Raw genomic sequence first — 18,700 nt, 5'->3', positions numbered from 1 at the left:
CGGCCGCCCCGGAGTTCTTGCGTCAGCCGCTCCGCTGCTCCCTCCCACTGAGCCTGTGGATCCTCCTCCTCTGATAGTTCTCCCTCGGATCTGTCCTCCATCAAGCCAGAGGGCGACAATGCCAGCCCGGGCGAGGTGCCCCCGGAGGCCATGGCGGCATGCTGCGATCCTGGTAGTCCTGCGGCTGCCAAGCCGCCCCCAGCAGACTGGTGCCGCAAACCTGACCTGCTGGGCACCTTGGCTGCTTGCTGCCATCCCTTGCCTCCATCTTTGTACCCTGAAAGTCCCCTGGACTGGCCCCACCCCCCCACCGGCTCAACGGCCCGTCCATCCAACTGCTCAGGCCCTCCCTTGCCCCGTCTGCCCAAGTCAGCCCCCGTTCCTGATACTGCGCGGCCCACTGGCAATGTCCTCCTGTCCGCCATGCTTCTCCTGCCGGGTGGGGAGCCGGTGCCATGATGACCCGTGGCCCCGCCCCCCAGGCCGGTCGGCGGCGTCCTGACCACCCGGGAACTGGCACATCATGCTGTGCTCGCTTCGCTCGGGGGATCGAGCGATCCTCCCCAGGGCTCCGTGATACACGAGGTGGCCGAGGTGCAGGCCCTGGTGGCCGAGACCTCCGCTCGCGCTACAGCGCCTCACCTGCTCCCGAACCGGCCGCCTCGTCCTCCGCCAGGTCCCCCATGTGCTTCCTCAGCCAGTCCGTCCCCTTGATAGCGGCCGTCCGCCGCAGCTGCGCCAGTAGGTCTTCCACGGTGGCTATCCTGAGAGGAGCAGCGATGAAAAGCTGCCTCCTCTGTTCACTTCCTCTGCCGAATGCCTCTCCAGCTCCGCCCACTCCCTTTATAATGCTCCTCCCCTTCCTCCTCGGTTAACTCCATAGCCCTTCCTCCATTCTCTGCTCCACCCCTATTTTCCCTTATAGATCCTCAGCCACCCCTGTCATGCCAGCACTCCATTAACCCCTTCAGGCTATATTCCATGCTTCTCTTTAAGGGTGTCATAGACCAGTGGTTCTCAACCTCAGTCCTCAAGTACCCCCCCCCCCCCCGGCCATGTTTTGTGAATTTCTCTTAGATAGAATAGCTGTCCAAAATACCAAGCCATTGACTCTGTTCAAGATAAAGAAAAACCTGCAAACATGGCCTGTTGGGGGTACTTGAGGACTGATGTTGAGAACCACTGTTATAGACAACCGTTGGAATTCTGCTGGGGAGCAGTGCCGCCAAAATGTTGTACCTGTTACAGGCAGGTACATGAATTTGTCCATGTTTGCACTGGGGAAGAAGTGTTCACACTGCAAATTCTTTACTCAGTGCACTACCTCCCACTCTCCCTCTCTGCCCACCACTTTGACATGCGCTTGACTGAGGATTGTTTTAACTAGTAGGGGGTTGAGCCTGATGAAGAACTGAGAGACTAGTTCTCCATCAGGCCCACTTCACTTTTGATTGACAGTGCACAGAAGTGGGCGGATCCATAGTTGCCTTTCAAATAAAAGCAGATTACACACTTGTGCATAGACACACCCCTCAGGGACTGGGCAGAGTACATACTTAGTACATACTTAGTAGTATAGTTAAAAGGCAAAGACCATTTTTTTTGATAGTATTAGATAAAAGCAGAGGACATCAATCTATAAAATGCTAATAGCAAACAACATTTATGAAGAGCAAAAATACTGCAAATGTGTACATAATAAACTCAAATCATCAAGATGCACTCCACAAAGAGAGCTGCCTGCATGTGCTGAGTCAGCTGCTGAGGTCTAGATGAATCACAACATGTTTCAGAGCATTTCCTTCTTCTATGGAATCGTTTGGGTATAATGAACTCTACAATATAGTTGAGAAAAAGTAGCATACATAGAAGTTATGTGGCAAATATATCATAGTTATAACAATGTATTGGAAGGTAGTAAATTAACATACAAAGGCTACCGAAGGAAACAGTACACTTACAATTAACACATGATCAGCTGACATGTAGCGGTTCTATCAGGTGGGGCTGAAAATGGACACCCTCCAAACAGTGGGCAAGGCAGCAAGGCTCCCTAAGGCCGCGTACACACGGGCGGATTGTCTGCCCAACTAAGTTCGTCAGACAATCCGACAGACAGTCCGTCCAAATTTTGAATGAACGGACTTGACCACACACGATGAACAGACAGTCCGCTGAAAGCGTGCGCGATGACGTACGGCACGTACGACGGGACTAGAAATAGGAAGTCCAAGACACAGCAAAGCACCCTTTGGGCTCCTTCTGCTGACTTTACGTTAGAAGAAGTTTGGTTAGAGACGATTCGCGCTTTCAGACTTCAGCTTAATTTGTCCGTTCACTGCGGCGCAGTCTGCCTGTGAGGTTTGTATCTGTCTTTCGGTACGCGTGGATCAGTTGTACCTGTTATTAGGCGCTTCTGGTCCGCTCGTTTCTGGGTTTCAGGTCGTTCTTCATAGGTCTGGCTGTTCTTCAGTGCGTTCAGTTGAGCTTGTTTGTTCAGCCGACCGTTTCAAAGCCATGGAGAGTGGACGTACTCGGGATATATTGGGGCTTGGTGTTGGGGTTAATACTTTGACCCGAGCCCAGTCTGTGAACAGGGTGAGGAGGAGTTCATGGACAAAGAATTGGTTGCGCCAGCGTGACCAATTCTCGCATATGCCTTTACTCCGTGAGATCCGTGAGAATAATCCTGATGATTTCAGGAATTATCTCAGGATGACGGACCCCGTTTTTCACCGTCTGCTGGCTTTGCTGACCCCTTATATCACCAGGCAGGATACCTGCATGCGGCAAGCCATCACTCCGGAGCAGAGGCTCGTCGCCACGTTGCGCTACTTGGCGACAGGGAGAAGCCTTCAGGACCTCAAGTTTCTCGACAGGCATCTCCCCCCAGGCTCTGGGGATCATTATTCCAGAGACCTGTTCTGCTATTATTCGGGTCCTGCAGAAGGAATATATGAAGGTAAGTTTGTTCTTTTAATATTGCATTATATGCATTATATGCATTGTATGTTTGTATTCATTTCATCATGACTTTTAATATCCATGACAGGAATATGATGTGAATGTCCCCTTTATATGAATGCATGCATTTTGTTTTTATTTTATTTTTATTTTTTTATGTTTTTTTTAATTTTTTTTTTATTTATTTTTTTGAGCTTTTTACCTTTTTGTGTCCCACGTGCATATTTGCTTTCACTAACGTCCTCAGCATTCAATCCTGGGCCCCTATACACCCACAGCTGAGACTGTTCTTCTCTATAATTCATATTGTCAGCTCCATTGTACTATTTTACTGCCCCCCCCCCCCACCCTTTGTATACTCTTTGTATACACCCTTTGTGTGTGTGTGTGTGTGTGTATATATATAGATATAGATATATAGATAGATAGATAGATAGATAGATAGATAGATAGATAGATAGATAGATAGATATAGATATAGATAGATAGATAGATAGATAGATAGATAGATAGATAGATAGATAGATAGATAGATAGATAGATATGGTTTGTCAACTCATTAATTAGTCACCCCACTCTAATTGGTTCCAGGTATTGACTACTCTTTAATTAGTCCCCCCACCCCACTCTAATTGGTTCCAGCTATTGTCTACTCATTAATTAGTCCCCCCACCCCACTCTAATTGGTTCCAGCTATTGTCTACTCATTAATTAGTCCCCCCACCCCACTCTAATTGGTTCCAGCTATTGTCTACTCATTAATTAGTCCCCCCACCCCACTCTAATTGGTTCCAGCTATTGTCTACTCATTAATTAGTCCCCCCACCCCACTCTAATTGGTTCCAGCTATTGTCTACTCATTAATTGGTCCCCCCACCCCACTCTAATTGGTTCCAGCTATTGTCTACTCATTAATTAGTCCCCCCACCCCACTCACCCACCTAACTTATGTCCCCTGGTCCATCAGAGGGCTGATTAATCTGTGAATTGGGCCGCCTATATATTTTTTTTTTTGCAGAAAAAAATGTTGCAATATTTCTGTTTAACTTTTGTTCCAAAATGTTTTTGAGTTTTATTTGTTATGAATTGTTTTTATTTAATGACAAATTTTTTTTTCTTCCTGTGTTTGACTCCCCAGTTTCCTTCCACGCCACTGGAATGGCAGACTGTGGCTTCCCAATTCGCTGCCTGTTGGGACTTTCCCAACTGCGGAGGGGCAATCGACGGGAAACATGTGAGGATTGTGCCCCCACCCCATTCGGGGTCCTACTATTGGAATTATAAGGGGTTCCATAGTGTGGTGCTAATGGCGGTGGTGTCGGCACAGTGTGACTTTCTTTATGTGGATGTGGGGAAGAACGGCCGGATGTCTGACGGAGGAGTCTTTAGGCAGACCGAGTTCTGCCACCGTCTCATCACTAGTGGCCTGGACCAGATGCCGAGAATGTGGAGGGTCTACCGTTTGTGTTTCTAGCTGATGAAGCGTTCGGTCTGAGTGACCATCTTATGAAACCCTTCCCCCAAAGGACCCTCACCCCGGAGAGGAGGGTTTTTAATTACCGGCTGGCCAGAGCAAGAAGGGTTGTGGAGAGTGCCTTTGGCATTATGGCCAGCCGGTTCCGTCTGTTACTGACAGCGATCAACCTAGCAGAATATAAACTGAACTATGTGATTCTGTGCTGCTGCATTCTGCACAATTTTCTCCGAAAACTTTCAGGGAACCAGTACCTGCAGCCTATTGGGCCTGAGGCCGGACTAATATTTCCAGAACTGACAGGGCTGGATCATGCCCTTCCTGGCTTAGCCCCCCAAACAGCACGTGAGGTACGTGACCGCTATGTCAGCTATTTTAATGGTAGGGGGGCTATTCCAATGCCAGCTGAGCAATAAAAAATTATTTTTCTTGAAATATGTATTGTCTGTTCAAATATTTAAGTTTGGTTCTTGTTTGCTTGTCTCCTACATTCTCCTAATTCAGGGATATGCAATTGGCCAACCTCCAGCTGGTGCAAAACTACAAGTCAATCATGCCTCTGGGTCTCATGCTTGTGGCTGTCAGTCTTGCTATGCTTGTAGTTCTGCAACAGCTGGATTTCCACTAATTGCATATTCCTGTCCTAGTGCATTTGTATTGCAAAGTGGTTTTTGCCAATAGTAAATAAGGCCCTTTGTGACAGAAAACACAAAATGACTTCCCAAACTGGTATTGAGTATTGAAAGAAGAAGACACACACACACACATCTTTTTTTTTTTTGAATTTTTAATAGTGCACATTCCAACCAGTGCCTCTTTTTTAGATATTTTTTTTTGGTAATTTTTATTATTTTTTTTTTTTTTGGAAACATATAAATATATAGATATATCTATATATATATAGAAAATAAAATTATAAAACAAATACATAAAATCGTATTTTTAACTATTTACATAAAACAAGGGGTAAAGCCAAATTTTGAAGATGCACACCAAAAATTGGTAATGTCAACATGTGCTATGTACCATCATGAGTGATCAATGGACGTGTCTGGTGGGTGCAATCCCTTCCTCTCACATACTAGAATGAGGAAGGGTTTGCAAACACCAAATGCGTCCATTGCGATCCTCTGATGGCACATAGCACATGTTGACACACCGTGTGCATCTTCAAAATTTGGCCTCTAAAAACAATGTTGTAAAAACATTAAAAACTTTTTGGCAAGGAAATGAAGAACATGATCTTCCGTTTTAGGGAAAAGGAGCTTAGATTCTCCCTAAAACATCGATCATGTTCTTCATTTCCTGCCTCATAGTGTCCAGTTGTCTCTGCATTTCATCGATCTTGCCATTCCAGGCCATGATCTGCCCAATCAGCCTCTGGGCACTGTCTGTGGAAAATGGCTCCGCGTCTTGTCCTTCCACAACCAGATCATCACCTAAAAACATGTGTAGATAAAAAATTGGTTAAAATATACAGCCATTAATTGTTTACCTTAAGCTGGGTTGTCAGACACTCACTTTGTGGGGTGTGTATCTCCACCACCTCTTCCTCCTCCACATCTAGCCCTGGGCTGGGCTGCTCCATCTCTGACACGGGGCTGGGCAGCTCCATCACGGACACGGGGCTGGGGCTAACTGCCCAATCAGGCTGGTGAGGTCGGGGGGTCCTGGGCTACTCCGCCTCTTGTCTGAGTCTTTGTTCCCCTATGAGAATGAAAAAACAAACAAAAAAAGGTATACTTTTAAGCATAGTGATATTTGAGTTCAGAAATTGGAATATGAAACATTGGTTTGAAGTGGTGTACAATTATTAGCTGGATATTACAAGCTCCTAGTTTAATACATCATTAAAATGACATTTTTTTAGTTAGGCTGTGTTCAGACTGCTGCGATGTGCGAACGCTGCAAATCTACTGTGGTTTCACGCATCGCATGCCTCCCGGAGGCAGTTCGCACTGCCCTATGTGACCTGCTGGGAGTGTCAGTGTAAAGTTTTATTGACACCTCCAAATTAGTTCTCATATCACAGTGCAATTTTTAAACTCGGACAGGAATCGGACCACATGGTGTGAACACCCATGTGATCCGATTTGGCTGTGGACTAAAAAAAGGGCCATGTACAAGTTTGGGCCGGATGCGATGCGAATTCAGCCATACTATATGTATGGCTGAAATCGCATCACACAGAGATCACATGTGATTTGCACTGCAGTGCGGTGCAAATCACATTTGATCTCGTACATTGCAGCAATGTGAACCTAGCCTTTAACCAAACTGTGATACTTTATATCTTTTGTCCAAGTTTCACAGACGGACACACTCGAATCATCCCCTGGAGTACCTGTGTGTGATTGTCAAAAAATGTTCTATGATGTCCCAAACTACACTAAATGATTCCCAGTCCAGATGTTGAACCAGCATTTTATCTATCTATCTATCTATCTATCTATCTATCTATCTATCTATCTATCTATCTATCTATCTATCTCATTTTTTTTATTGAGACTACATTGCACTGAATAAATTTATGAGCGAACAGCGTAGCAGGGAGGACGTGTGGAAACAGGGCTCCACACAGAAGAGTTGAATCCACCGCCATCCCTGCTCTAACTTCCGCGGGCGACGACAGCCACGACCGGGGGAAGCTTCAGGGACACCCGCTCTGCCATCCTGAACATTTTCCGCCGCTTAGAACTCCCCCTCGCCGCCGCGGCGATCCCGGAGGGGCCAGCCGCACAAAGCGCTCGGCGCCATCTTGCGGCCTACACTCCGGCCGGACGCATACAACGCCCGCGGCCTGTGGTGGATCTCCGGTCTGGGGACCACTTTCTACCGCCCATCCTACACTAAAAGCCAGCGGCGGACATCCGACAGACACCGCCGGCAGGCGCTGACGGCCCGCGGACCGGAGCTGCTTTGCAGGCCTCGGACCAGGCCTTCTCCCCAGGACTTCTCCCCAGGGCGCAGTGAGTAGGAGAGTTAACTCACCCCCCCTTCAAATAGCGGTGGAACCCACTTCTGTCCCCTGTCAGGATTAACGTATCTGAGCAAGGGCAGGGAACCCCTGAGTGGCTGTAACCCCCAAGAAAGTCCGAGGCTTCGGCCTACCTCCCCATAGCCGGCGGCCATCTTGGTACTCCTCCTACACCCAACCCTAGCAGCAACCAATTATTCCCTCAGCAGCATAATTTGGTCTTAATCCATCCTTGAAATATCTGACTACCACCCCACTGCAAGAAAGGTGCAGAGTCATTTGGGCAGACCACTTTACCCAGCCTCAAGGTGCCTCACAGACGGCGGTCCCCACCACAGGACCCAGGGAAATACGCCCATCCCCATTCTGCTCTGAGGATAATACACACCCTCTATCTATTGCTGCAGCCCTTAATTACTACCGAGGTGGCTAATTGCATGGCACTTTAAAAATTTTGGAGGCCGTGGCTTGACACGCAGTGTACATGGCTATGATGTAACAACGCCCCGGTGTTCCGAGGAGCCTGAGAACTGAAAACAGACCGATAAAGGAGAATATGTCCACACACCTGAGGAGCAGCACACACAACCATACCCTTCGCTCCCTAGGGACTCCTAAAAGAAAACCCTCGCCTGGGAACCTAAACAAGTTTAGATACAGTGGCAACAACAAAACCCATAAGATGGCCCCACCACAGAGGAACAATATTGAGGATGACTTAGATGATGACGAAATCTCACTACCAGCATCTGAGGATTCGGTCGCCGGTAACAAACTCGACCAACCGCTAACGTATGCCGCTATGACAGATATCGCAGCTGACATTAAAAACTCTCTTTCTGCCGCAATCACAGACATGAAAACTGAATTGCTGAAAATAACAGAACAAATGGCAATAGCGGAACGTGCAGGGAAAAGAAGGGACAAAGCCCTAACCAGATTGGACACCATCACGAATTCGCATTCCCAACATCTGATTGATATGAACAGACAAATCGAAGATTTAGACAACCGCGGCAGGCGAAACAACATCAGAGTCAGAGGTGTGCCTGAAGCGGTTCCCCCTGACCAGATCAGACCAGCGCTTACTGCCATCTTCAACAGCCTCATTGAGAGACCTGAACAGTCCCCTATTGACTTCGATAGAGCACATAGGGCTCTCAAACCTAGAGCGCAAGACGGGAATCCCCCAAGAGATATCATTTGCTGTTTGCCCAATTATGGCCTGAAGGAAGACATCCTTCAAAAAGCGAGATCTAAAGAGCAAATCCTGTATGCAGACGCTTCAATACAACTTTTTCAAGACCTCTCACCTATCACACTCAAAAACAGAAGAGCTCTAAAGCCCCTACTGGAAGTGCTCAGACAAAAAGGCATCAACTACAGATGGAAATTCCCCTTTGCACTACAAGCTAACTATTTGGGGAAACAACACCTGCTGAGAGTCCCTGATGACCTGCAAAAATTCTGTGAGGATCTACAGGTGGCACCGATAAACCTACCGGACTGGTACGCTGAATTCTGTACTCCACCTGAAATTAACAACCCCCAGGCCTCTCCAGGACCACACCACGCACAATCTCCTTACCAGCGCGGAAAACATGCCAGACATACAGAACGAAGCAGCTTTGTTTCTCCATCCTCCTCTAAAGCCACTAAGGCCCCGAGAGCAAGGGAATCCTTAGGATATTGAATTACTTTGCGATATAACCAGTGACAACCTTATTTACCAAACATCTACACTGAACAGTTAAACCCACTTATGTTTTTTTTGGCCTACCTCAAGATTGGATCAACCCACAGGCTGAATTGACAGTGAAGCCGGTTTAAGGCAACGCCTGACATGAACTCTCTGTTTTGCACTAAAAGGGGGGGTTTTGTTTTTTGTTTTTTCTTCTTCTTCCACCCCCAGCAATGGCCTCAAGATAGCTTACGGTGGGTTGTGAACGCTGCTCCCCGGGATTGCTATCAGTTTGCACAGACTCTGATAAGACTTTCGTTTGGAGCCTTCACAGTGTAAGTAACCTGGCCTGACCACTATGCTACACTCAACACATAACGAGACACATTTTCTCTCTGCACCCAAATGGAAATGAGAAGCCAGAAACAGGTAGACTAACTATCCTTTTCTTAGCTGTACTAGTTCTCAACTCAAACACTGAGGGCACATATCTGTTGGGCTGTGCAAACTCCCGGGCCTCAGGAGAGGACTGAGACATTTCCACCCTTCTCCCCCCCCCCCCCCCTTTTTTTTTTTTTTTTTTTTTTTTTTTTTTTGCCACTCGACATCCTCAGGTTATGGGTTAAAGGTCAAAGTTGACCACTATGACAACTAATGTAAAGTTCAATGTTTAAGTTTAGCGTTTTTTTTATTTTTTTATGACAGGTTATAGAACGGTTGTATTGTTTATGCATCTTGTGAACTGCTTTGTAATATCCTCTGAGACGTACCTCCCTCCAATACAGTGACAATCATATTTACCCAAGATATGACATAACAGCACAAACGGTCTCAGACATACTAGTCACAATTGATACTACATAACTGTATACTCGGGCTCCTCTGGACCTGACGAACACCCCCCACAAAAGTATTTCCTTACTGTTACAAATCATATGACGAGATTGCTTATTTTTTTTACCACCTACGTGTCTCCCACTACCTCCCCAAAAGGAAGGCAAAAACAGGAAAAAAGAGGGAAAATAATACCTCAACCTTCCAAACTCTATATACTAGCATCATTCATTACTTATACACGGACAACAGACAACTATCCTACTTACCACCCTGCCGAATACCTAACCCCTTTTATCACTCCCCTTCCAAATCCCCCCTACCGACCCTCCCTCACAACTTCCCCCTGCACCCCCCACTGACTATAACCTCTTCCTCGGTTATAAACCCCCCCGCCCCGTAGCATACCCCACTGTAATTGGTTACAAAGACCTCTACCTGATCTAGATTTTCAAATCCCTGACCTTACCAGTCCCCAGTTTCAGCCATGGCATACGCCTTTTTGGGGAAAGCACCAACAATTATCTCCCATAATGTAAATGGCCTGAACATACCAGAGAAACGAACCAAGCTTCTGAGAGAACTCCAGAAAGTCCGCCCCTATGTCGTATTTCTTCAAGAAACCCATTTTAAAGACAAAAACATCCCCAGACTCACTGATAATGTCTACACGACTGCCTACCATGCTACCAATCCCCTTGCCAAAACCAAAGGTGTGTCCATATTAATCAATAAAGATGCTCCCTTTGAACTTAAACAGCAGCTTATTGACCCTGAAGGTCGATACATAATCCTCAAAGGCTCATGGGAAGGGACCCCAATCACACTTGCAAATGTGTACTTCCCGAACACCGCCCACATCACATTCTGCAACAAAATAATAGAAGAGCTTAAATGGTTCTCAGAAGGTTGCACCATCCTTGGAGGAGATTTTAACATCCCTCTCTCCCCACTTAAAGATACTTCCACAGGACACACATTCATCACTTATAAGATCCTCAAACGAATCAAATCCCTACTACAATCTCTAACACTGATCGATACATGGAGATCCACACATCCCACAGAGAAAGACTTCACGTTTTACTCTTCTCCACATAAAAGATACTCAAGAATTGACCTTATCTTTATCTCACAAAGAGACCTGAACAAACTAACTTCAGCTGAGATCGGCATTGTAGCCCTCTCTGACCACGCTCCCACGGCCATTTCATTGAAACTAGATACACCCCACCTCACCTCCTTCAATTGGAGACTCAACGCAGCGCTTCTCACAGACCAAGAAATAAAAGATGAAATACACAGTGCTATAAATACCTACTTCAGTTACAACCCCGACGCCGATACAAACCCACTAAACAACTGGGAGGCGCACAAAGCAGTTATAAGAGGCGAACTTATAAAGTGGGGCGCCAGGAAAAAGAGAGAAAGGGACAGAGAAATTGAAACACTATCCCAGCAAATTGCCAATCTGGAGCTACAACACAAACAATCTCAATCAATCATACTAGAGGAAAAATTGACACAATGCAGGTTATCCCTGAGACATATTCTAGATTTAAAAATCAAAAAATCCCTTTTCTTTAAAAAAAACATATTTTATGAACATGGAGACAAAAGTGTTCCCACTTTTGTCTCCATGTTCATAAAATATGTTTTTTTAGCCAAAGCTTTGAAAGACACAACTATAGCAGGTCACATTCATGCCATCAAAAACAAGGAAGGAACGCCAAAACACAAATCCCAAGAAATCGCAGACATCTTCCATAAATTTTACTCCAAATTGTATAATCTCCCATCTCAACATAAACCACCCCACCTAACGCAATCTAAAAGGGACATAATACAATCCTTCTTGGAAGACAGCAAAATCCCCTCCCTATCAGCAAAGGACTCAAATAAACTAGAAGAACCCATATCCATAATTGAGATTACCGAAGCAATTTCAGATTTAAAAACAGGGAAGAGCCCGGGCCCTGATGGCTTTACCTCACAATACTACAAAACTTATACTCACCTACTTGCAAAACCCCTCCAATCCACCTTTAATTATCTTGCAAAGAACAAAACCAATTCTAACTCCTTCCTCATGGCACACATAGCTGTAATCCCCAAACCCGACAAGGATCATACAGATTGCGCAAACTTTAGGCCTATCTCACTCCTAAATATTGACCTCAAACTCCTTGCCAAAATACTGGCTAATAGACTAAAACCCTTCTAACAAAGATTATTGGCCCTGAACAGGTTGGGTTTATGCCTGGTAGAGAAGCCCGCGATAACATTACGAAAGCCCTAAACTTAATTCACTTTGTCCAAAACTCTAAAACCCAAGGAATACTACTCTCCACGGACGCTGAAAAGGCTTTTGACAGAGTCTCTTGGGACTACATGTTTTCCACTTGTACCCACATTGGTTTAAACGAAAACATGCTAACCTGGATCTCTGCCCTCTACCACAATCCCCACGCAAAAATTAAAGTAAATAATACTCTCTCTGAACCCCTAAGGATCCACAACGGCACCCGCCAAGGCTGTCCACTTTCCCCCCTACTCTTTATTATAGCATTGGAACCCCTAATAAGGACAATTAACTTAAATAATGACATAAAAGGATTCACAGTAAACAACAGGGAATACAAAATAGCCGCATACGCGGACGACCTGCTATTCTTCATATCCAACCCCCATATCTCCATACCTAATCTCCATAAAATCTTTGAAACTTTTGGATACATCTCTAACTTTAAAGTAAACCAATCGAAATCTGAAGCACTTAATCTCACCCTGCCCCAAGAACAATTAACGATGTTAAAAGATAACTACCCTTATAAGTGGGAACAAAACACACTTAAATATCTAGGGATATATTTAACAAACAACCTTGACTCATTATATAACACTAATTATAAGCCTTTACTAGTCGCCATAACGAAAGACCTAAGTAGATGGACCCCAAAGATGTTCTCGTGGTTTGGTAGACTTTCAATCCTAAAGATGACAATACTCCCCAGACTCCTCTACCTGTTTAACTCCCTACCCATTAGAATCCCAGGAACCTTCTTCACAAAACTCCTCACGGTACAAAGAAATTTTCTCTGGGCAGACAAAAAACCAAGAATAAATTTCCGTCTCCTAACATTACCCAAAAATAGAGGGGGTATAGGACTACCAGACTTCAAAAAATATCATCAGGCTTCGCATATCACCAGATTGATAGACTGGCATTGTCACGGCCCAAATAAAGACTGGGTTCAATTGGAAAACAACCTATCCCCATACCAACTCCTCTTCTACCCATGGACACTTCACTCCAAGACAAACAAACACATAAACCACCCACTAATTGCAAATACAATCTATATTTGGCACAAAATAGTAGGTCCATATAAAATTGCCTCCATACCGGGACCATTGACACCCATCGCTAACAACCCTGATTTTGCACCAGGCCTGCAGCATAATATACCACGCAACCTTCTCACCTCACATTGCATGAATGGCCCGAACATTAAGTCATTTGCAGCACTCCGCTCCGAGGTGGGCGAATCATTTCCCGGCTTATGGTTCTATACACAACTGAAGGACTTCCTGATCAACGGCAAACACAAATCTCAATACCGCCTTCCATTGACACATTTAGAGTCCCTATGCCTCAAAGGATCACAGGTATCGAATACCACATCTCTTGCATATGCTTGGCTGAATCAGATAGCACATGCTGATAACTATAAACATAAGAGGAAATGGGAACAAGATCTCAAAATTAAGATCTCCGAGAAGCAATGGGAAAAGGCGTGTATTATGACACACAAATGCTCTCTGAGCTCTAGATATCAGGAAATATCCTACAAAATCCTTACGCAATGGTACATAACACCACAGAGGGCCAGGAGATGGTTCCGCTCAACCTCGGACATATGCTGGCGTTGTAAGACTCACACCGGATCCTTCTTGCACATCTGGTGGGAATGTCCATCCATTCGGGCATACTGGGATGAAATTAAATTCTGGATAAAACACATCACAGATACCAAACTTGAACTAAATGCGGCCGCATGTTTAATTAACTTAGTACCCACTACTTTAAGCAGATATAAAAAATCACTCTCACGACACCTACTTACTGCTGCCAAAACTCTCATACCCATTTACTGGAAATCCACAAAAGTCCCAGGAATCAAGGACTGGGTAAACAGAGTACAATATATCTTTAAAATGGAAGAAATTGTGGCCATGAAGAGAGAAAACAGCTTAAACTTCAATAAAACATGGCAACCTTGGTTGTTATTCACTCTATCTCCTGATTACCAATTACTTACCCAATGATTTACCTACCCTTATCAATTCCCAAGTTTACAATAAGGTCATAAATGAATGAGGTCTGAACAAGTTACCATAACCAAAAACCTTTGGTGCAATACACTCCCCCCCCCCCCCCCCCCATCCCATAAACTCCCCAATCCGATATACGCTAATCCTGACAATCTTGTCAAGATCATCATTCCATATTCAGTCTTAATGACTCTGATGTTAATTGTTTATATCATAACCTAGCATTTACTATGTCGTTGTCCAGACTCTATATGACATTTGCAAGACTTATACTTTTACCAATGTCACTATTTTCTTTGTTATTAAGGACAGCTATTTTTATATTCTTTATTGAAACACTGAATATGCTTCAATAAACCTTTGATTGAGAAAAAAAAAAAAAAAAAAAATTTATGAAACTTTATTAAAAATGTATATCCTAAATTGAGTGTGACAATTCAGTTTATCATGAACAATACAAAAAAATTAATAACTAATTAAAATCTAATCCAACACCAGATAAATTTACACCATATACAAATTCATGCTATTTATGCCCACATATACGAACAACCATATGCGCTCATTACATGAACTATTGACTACACGAACGATCAAATTCGCCATATTTACATACAATACCTACACGAACGATTACGATATAAAAAATCGCCAGATTTACATATAATACCTATACGAACGATTATGTCCGACAGTCACGATAAACGCGGAGTTTACTCACTTTTTTTCAGGGCCTTTTTGATGCGATGATATTGGTCCGGCTCCCTGGACTTGATGTCGGACCATCGTTTCTGTAGCTGGTCCTTGCCTCTTTGTACCCCAAATTTGCTCTGCAAACTTGTGACGACCATGTCCATGATGCCGCTTTTGCGGATATTGGGTTTGGGGTACGGGCCATTATCCCCATCATAGTCCTCCCTTCTCAATATAGCCACCATCTCCACCATCTCTTCAAAGGCCATGTTTGTGGCCTTATATCTCTTCCTTGCTCCGGAAGCATGGGGTTCAGGGCTTTCCTCCGCGCTGCTCAATGAATTTACGTCTGCCATTTTCACCAATCAATCTCCCACAGCGGAACGAGGGTAAAAGGGGCAGGGAAATACGGTCACACGGAACGTCAGGGGCGGGCGACGCAGGCGGAACTTGAACGCATGCGCTGTATATAAAGCGTTACCGCGAGGCCGTACGCTTGTCCGAACGGAAGCAACGAGTGCTACACGCGACGTTAAGATAGTTATGTTTTTATTTTATTTTAATTTTAAGCCTGCGTTAGGAATGTATATAGTGAAATTTCACCTTATTGATGGTTAATTGATTTTTATGTGGGTTGGTGGTTGAGTGGGGTTGGTGTTTTGTGTGGTAGTGTGGGGGTGGGGGTGGGTGTATGGGGGGGGTAGTGTGTGTGTGTGTGTGTGTGTGTGTATGTGTGTGTGTGTGTGTGTGGGGGGGGGGGAGGTGGGAGTATGGGTGGGTAGTGTGTGTGTGTGGGGGTAGTGTGTGTGTGTGTGTGTGTGTGTATGGGGGGGTAGTGTGGGTGTGGGGGGGTAGTGTGTGTGTGTGTGTGGGTGTGTTGGGGGGGTAGTGTGGGTGTGTGGGGGGGGTAGTGTGGGTGTGTGGGGGCTTAGTGTGGGTGTGTGGGGGCTTAGTGTGTGTGTGTGTGTGGGGTAGCGTGTGTGGTAGTGTGGGTGCGTGGGGGGGGTAGTGTGTGTGTGGGGGGGTAGCGTGTGGGGGGGTAGCGTGTGTGGTAGTGTGTGTGTGTGGGTGTAGTGTGTGTCTCGCCTACATTGTCACAATATAAATAGTGTGCATTTGGTCTGACATTATTTTATTTTTATTTTATTTTTTCAGAAATAAAAATGCAAAAGTATAACCCAGACCCCTTTAAGGAGGAGGCCTTCCTCTCCACATTTATTGATCTAATAGAATCACACAGGAGCCTTTGGGATTCCAAACACCCACAATATTCTAGCCGTCCTGGCCGGAGGAAGACACTGGAGACAGTTTTGGCGTTTGTGAAAACCCGACTCCCCCAGGCAGACACTGACTTTGTGAGCAACAAAATTCAGAACCTGCGTAGCGTGTATAGGCGGGAGCGCAAAAAGATCCTAGACTCCCAAACATCAGGATCAGCAGCAGGTCAGGTCTATGTACCTAGGCTGTGGTATTATGACAGGCTGCGTTTTCTGGATGACACGTCAGAAGCCAGGCAGTCACTTTCTACTCTTCCGTCTACCCGTCCCTCCACCCTTCCCTCCGCCTCAGGTGAGCCATCCCTGGAAGATCCAGACCCTTCCTTGCTGGACGAAGTTGATGCGCCCAGCTGGAGCCAGGTATATTTTAGTTTCTAAAGTTAGGATTGCTCAAATATTAATGATGTAAAGTTCAATGTTTGAATTGCTTCCAAATCTAGGATTTCATCACAAATTAAATTAGATAGAAGGATACAGTAGTTTCCACAAATGTGGCTCAAATCTTGGTGAACTGATGGAAAAATGATGGTGTCAAAATGATAGCCTTTTGTATTTCAAGACAAATGTATTTGCAAGTGAGAACTGTAAAATTGTTAGTGATTGATGATTTCAAAATATAGACATATTTTATTTATTGATTTCTTTGTTTTTTTACACAGGATGAGCTCACCCAGGAGGAGGCCGGGACCAGTGGTATGGAGGAGGAGGCCGGGACCAGCCACACGCAGGAGCTAGCTGGGCCCAGCAGGAGTCGGACCGAAAGCCAGGTCCCTCCCCTCCGCCTAGCCAGCAAAAGGCCCAGGAGGATGACACGTACAGAGGAGGAGTCCTTGGCACTTATACGCCAAGCCACCCAAGTGCTGAGCAAACCCCCCAATCCTGAGGAGGCCTACGGTACTTATTTGGCTAGTAAGTTACTAGAAATGGAAAAAGCACAGCGCAACTTGTGCAAAGCCATTTTTTTGATGCCATTCAACGGGGTCTGAAGGGTGAGCTCACACCGACCACCAAACTGTATAACGCAGACCCTACTGCTCCTCCTCCTCCTCCTCCTCCTCCTACCACAAGTCCACCACCAGAGGCACAGCCTCCAGCGAAGCGTGGAGGGAAGGCTAGACGGAAGAGTCGGAAGTGACTGCCTGGCTTCAGTCTGCTCTGAAAGAAGACGCAGGCTGTTGTAGTACCACAGTCTGGGGACATAGATCTCATCTGCTGCTGTTCCTGGTCTTTGGGATTCTAGGACCATGTTGTGCTCCCTATTTACATGTTACACAGGTTCTGAATTTTGGTGGCCACTCACTTGATGTGTGCCTGGGGGACAAAAGGCTTCACAAACGTCAAAATTGTCTCCAGTGTTGCCTCCCTCTTGATTTAGTTTTGTTCTGATGAAAAATAAATATTTATTATTTCAAAAAATATTGTATGTTTTTTTATTTATTTTTTTGGCTTAAAAAACAGAGTTTATTTGTGAGTAGGCAGGTACATGTCAAAAGACTCTGGGGGTTATTTACAAAACACACGTTCATGTAAATATGCTAACTTCAAGTGCAATTTTTAAAGCACTGCAAGTGCACTTGGAAGTGCAGTCGCTGTAAATTTGAGGCTTAACATTTGAAATGAGGGGAAGCTCTGCTGATTTTGAACATGCAATCATGTGTAAGCTAAAATGCTGGTTTGGGTATCTATCTATCTATCTATCTATCTATCTATCTATCTATCTATCTATCTATCTATCTATCTATCTATCTATCTATCTATCTCTACTTACATAGTCCTGCTTGGCCAAAAAAAATGCAAGTCCATCTTGTTTCAAACCCCCCCCCCCCCCCCCACAAAAAAAAAAAAAAAAAAATTAACTGACAATAGTAGTTCCAAAAATATATAGTAATAGATAAATTCTATAATTTAAAAAAAAATATATATATATATATATATATATATATATATATTTTTTTTTTTTTTTATTATTATTTTTTAATATATATATATATATATATATATATATATATATATATATATATATTTTTTTGTTTGTTTTTTTATAATTTATATATATATATATATATATATATTTTTTTTATATATATATATATATATATATATATATATATATATATATATATATATATATATATATATATATATATATATATATATATATATATATATATATATATATATATATATTTGGATTATTTTTTTGGGGGTTTTTTTAAATTATTTTTTAATATATTTTTCTATAATTGGAAGATTAATCATAGGATGAGGATGAATAAAAACATTTGGTATAACTCTGTGTGAATATAAGCAGCAAAGCTACTTCACTTTTCTTGCATTACGAAGAAGAAAAGAACTGGCTATATTAAAAAAACACAAAATTAGCAGCATGACGAATATGCTAGCTTTATTACGAACACTAGTTTTACAAGACCGAGCGCTTCCGCCCTGTCCGCCCTGTAAATCCT

General features: G+C 44.1%; 1 protein-coding gene across 2 annotated transcripts in view; it reads left to right on the top strand.

Moving 5' to 3' along the window:
• The window catches only part of GCNT4 (glucosaminyl (N-acetyl) transferase 4), a 254,811-nt gene extending 237,160 nt beyond the window's left edge, over positions 1-17,651 (top strand). For both annotated transcript variants that reach the window (XR_013263938.1, XR_013263939.1), the window contains exon 3: positions 16,895-17,651. The gene's annotated coding sequence lies outside the window, so the exon portion shown is untranslated. The remainder of the gene's footprint in view (positions 1-16,894) is intronic.
• The last annotated feature ends 1,049 nt before the right edge of the window (positions 17,652-18,700 follow it).

Source organism: Lithobates pipiens, unplaced genomic scaffold (assembly GCF_037356315.1).
Source record: "Lithobates pipiens isolate NorthernLeopardFrog02 unplaced genomic scaffold, aLitPip1_a1.2 Scaffold_3, whole genome shotgun sequence".
Lineage (NCBI taxonomy): Eukaryota > Metazoa > Chordata > Amphibia > Anura > Ranidae > Lithobates > Lithobates pipiens.
Note: the sequence above shows the minus strand (reverse complement) of the source record. Positions and strands in the feature narration are given on the sequence as shown.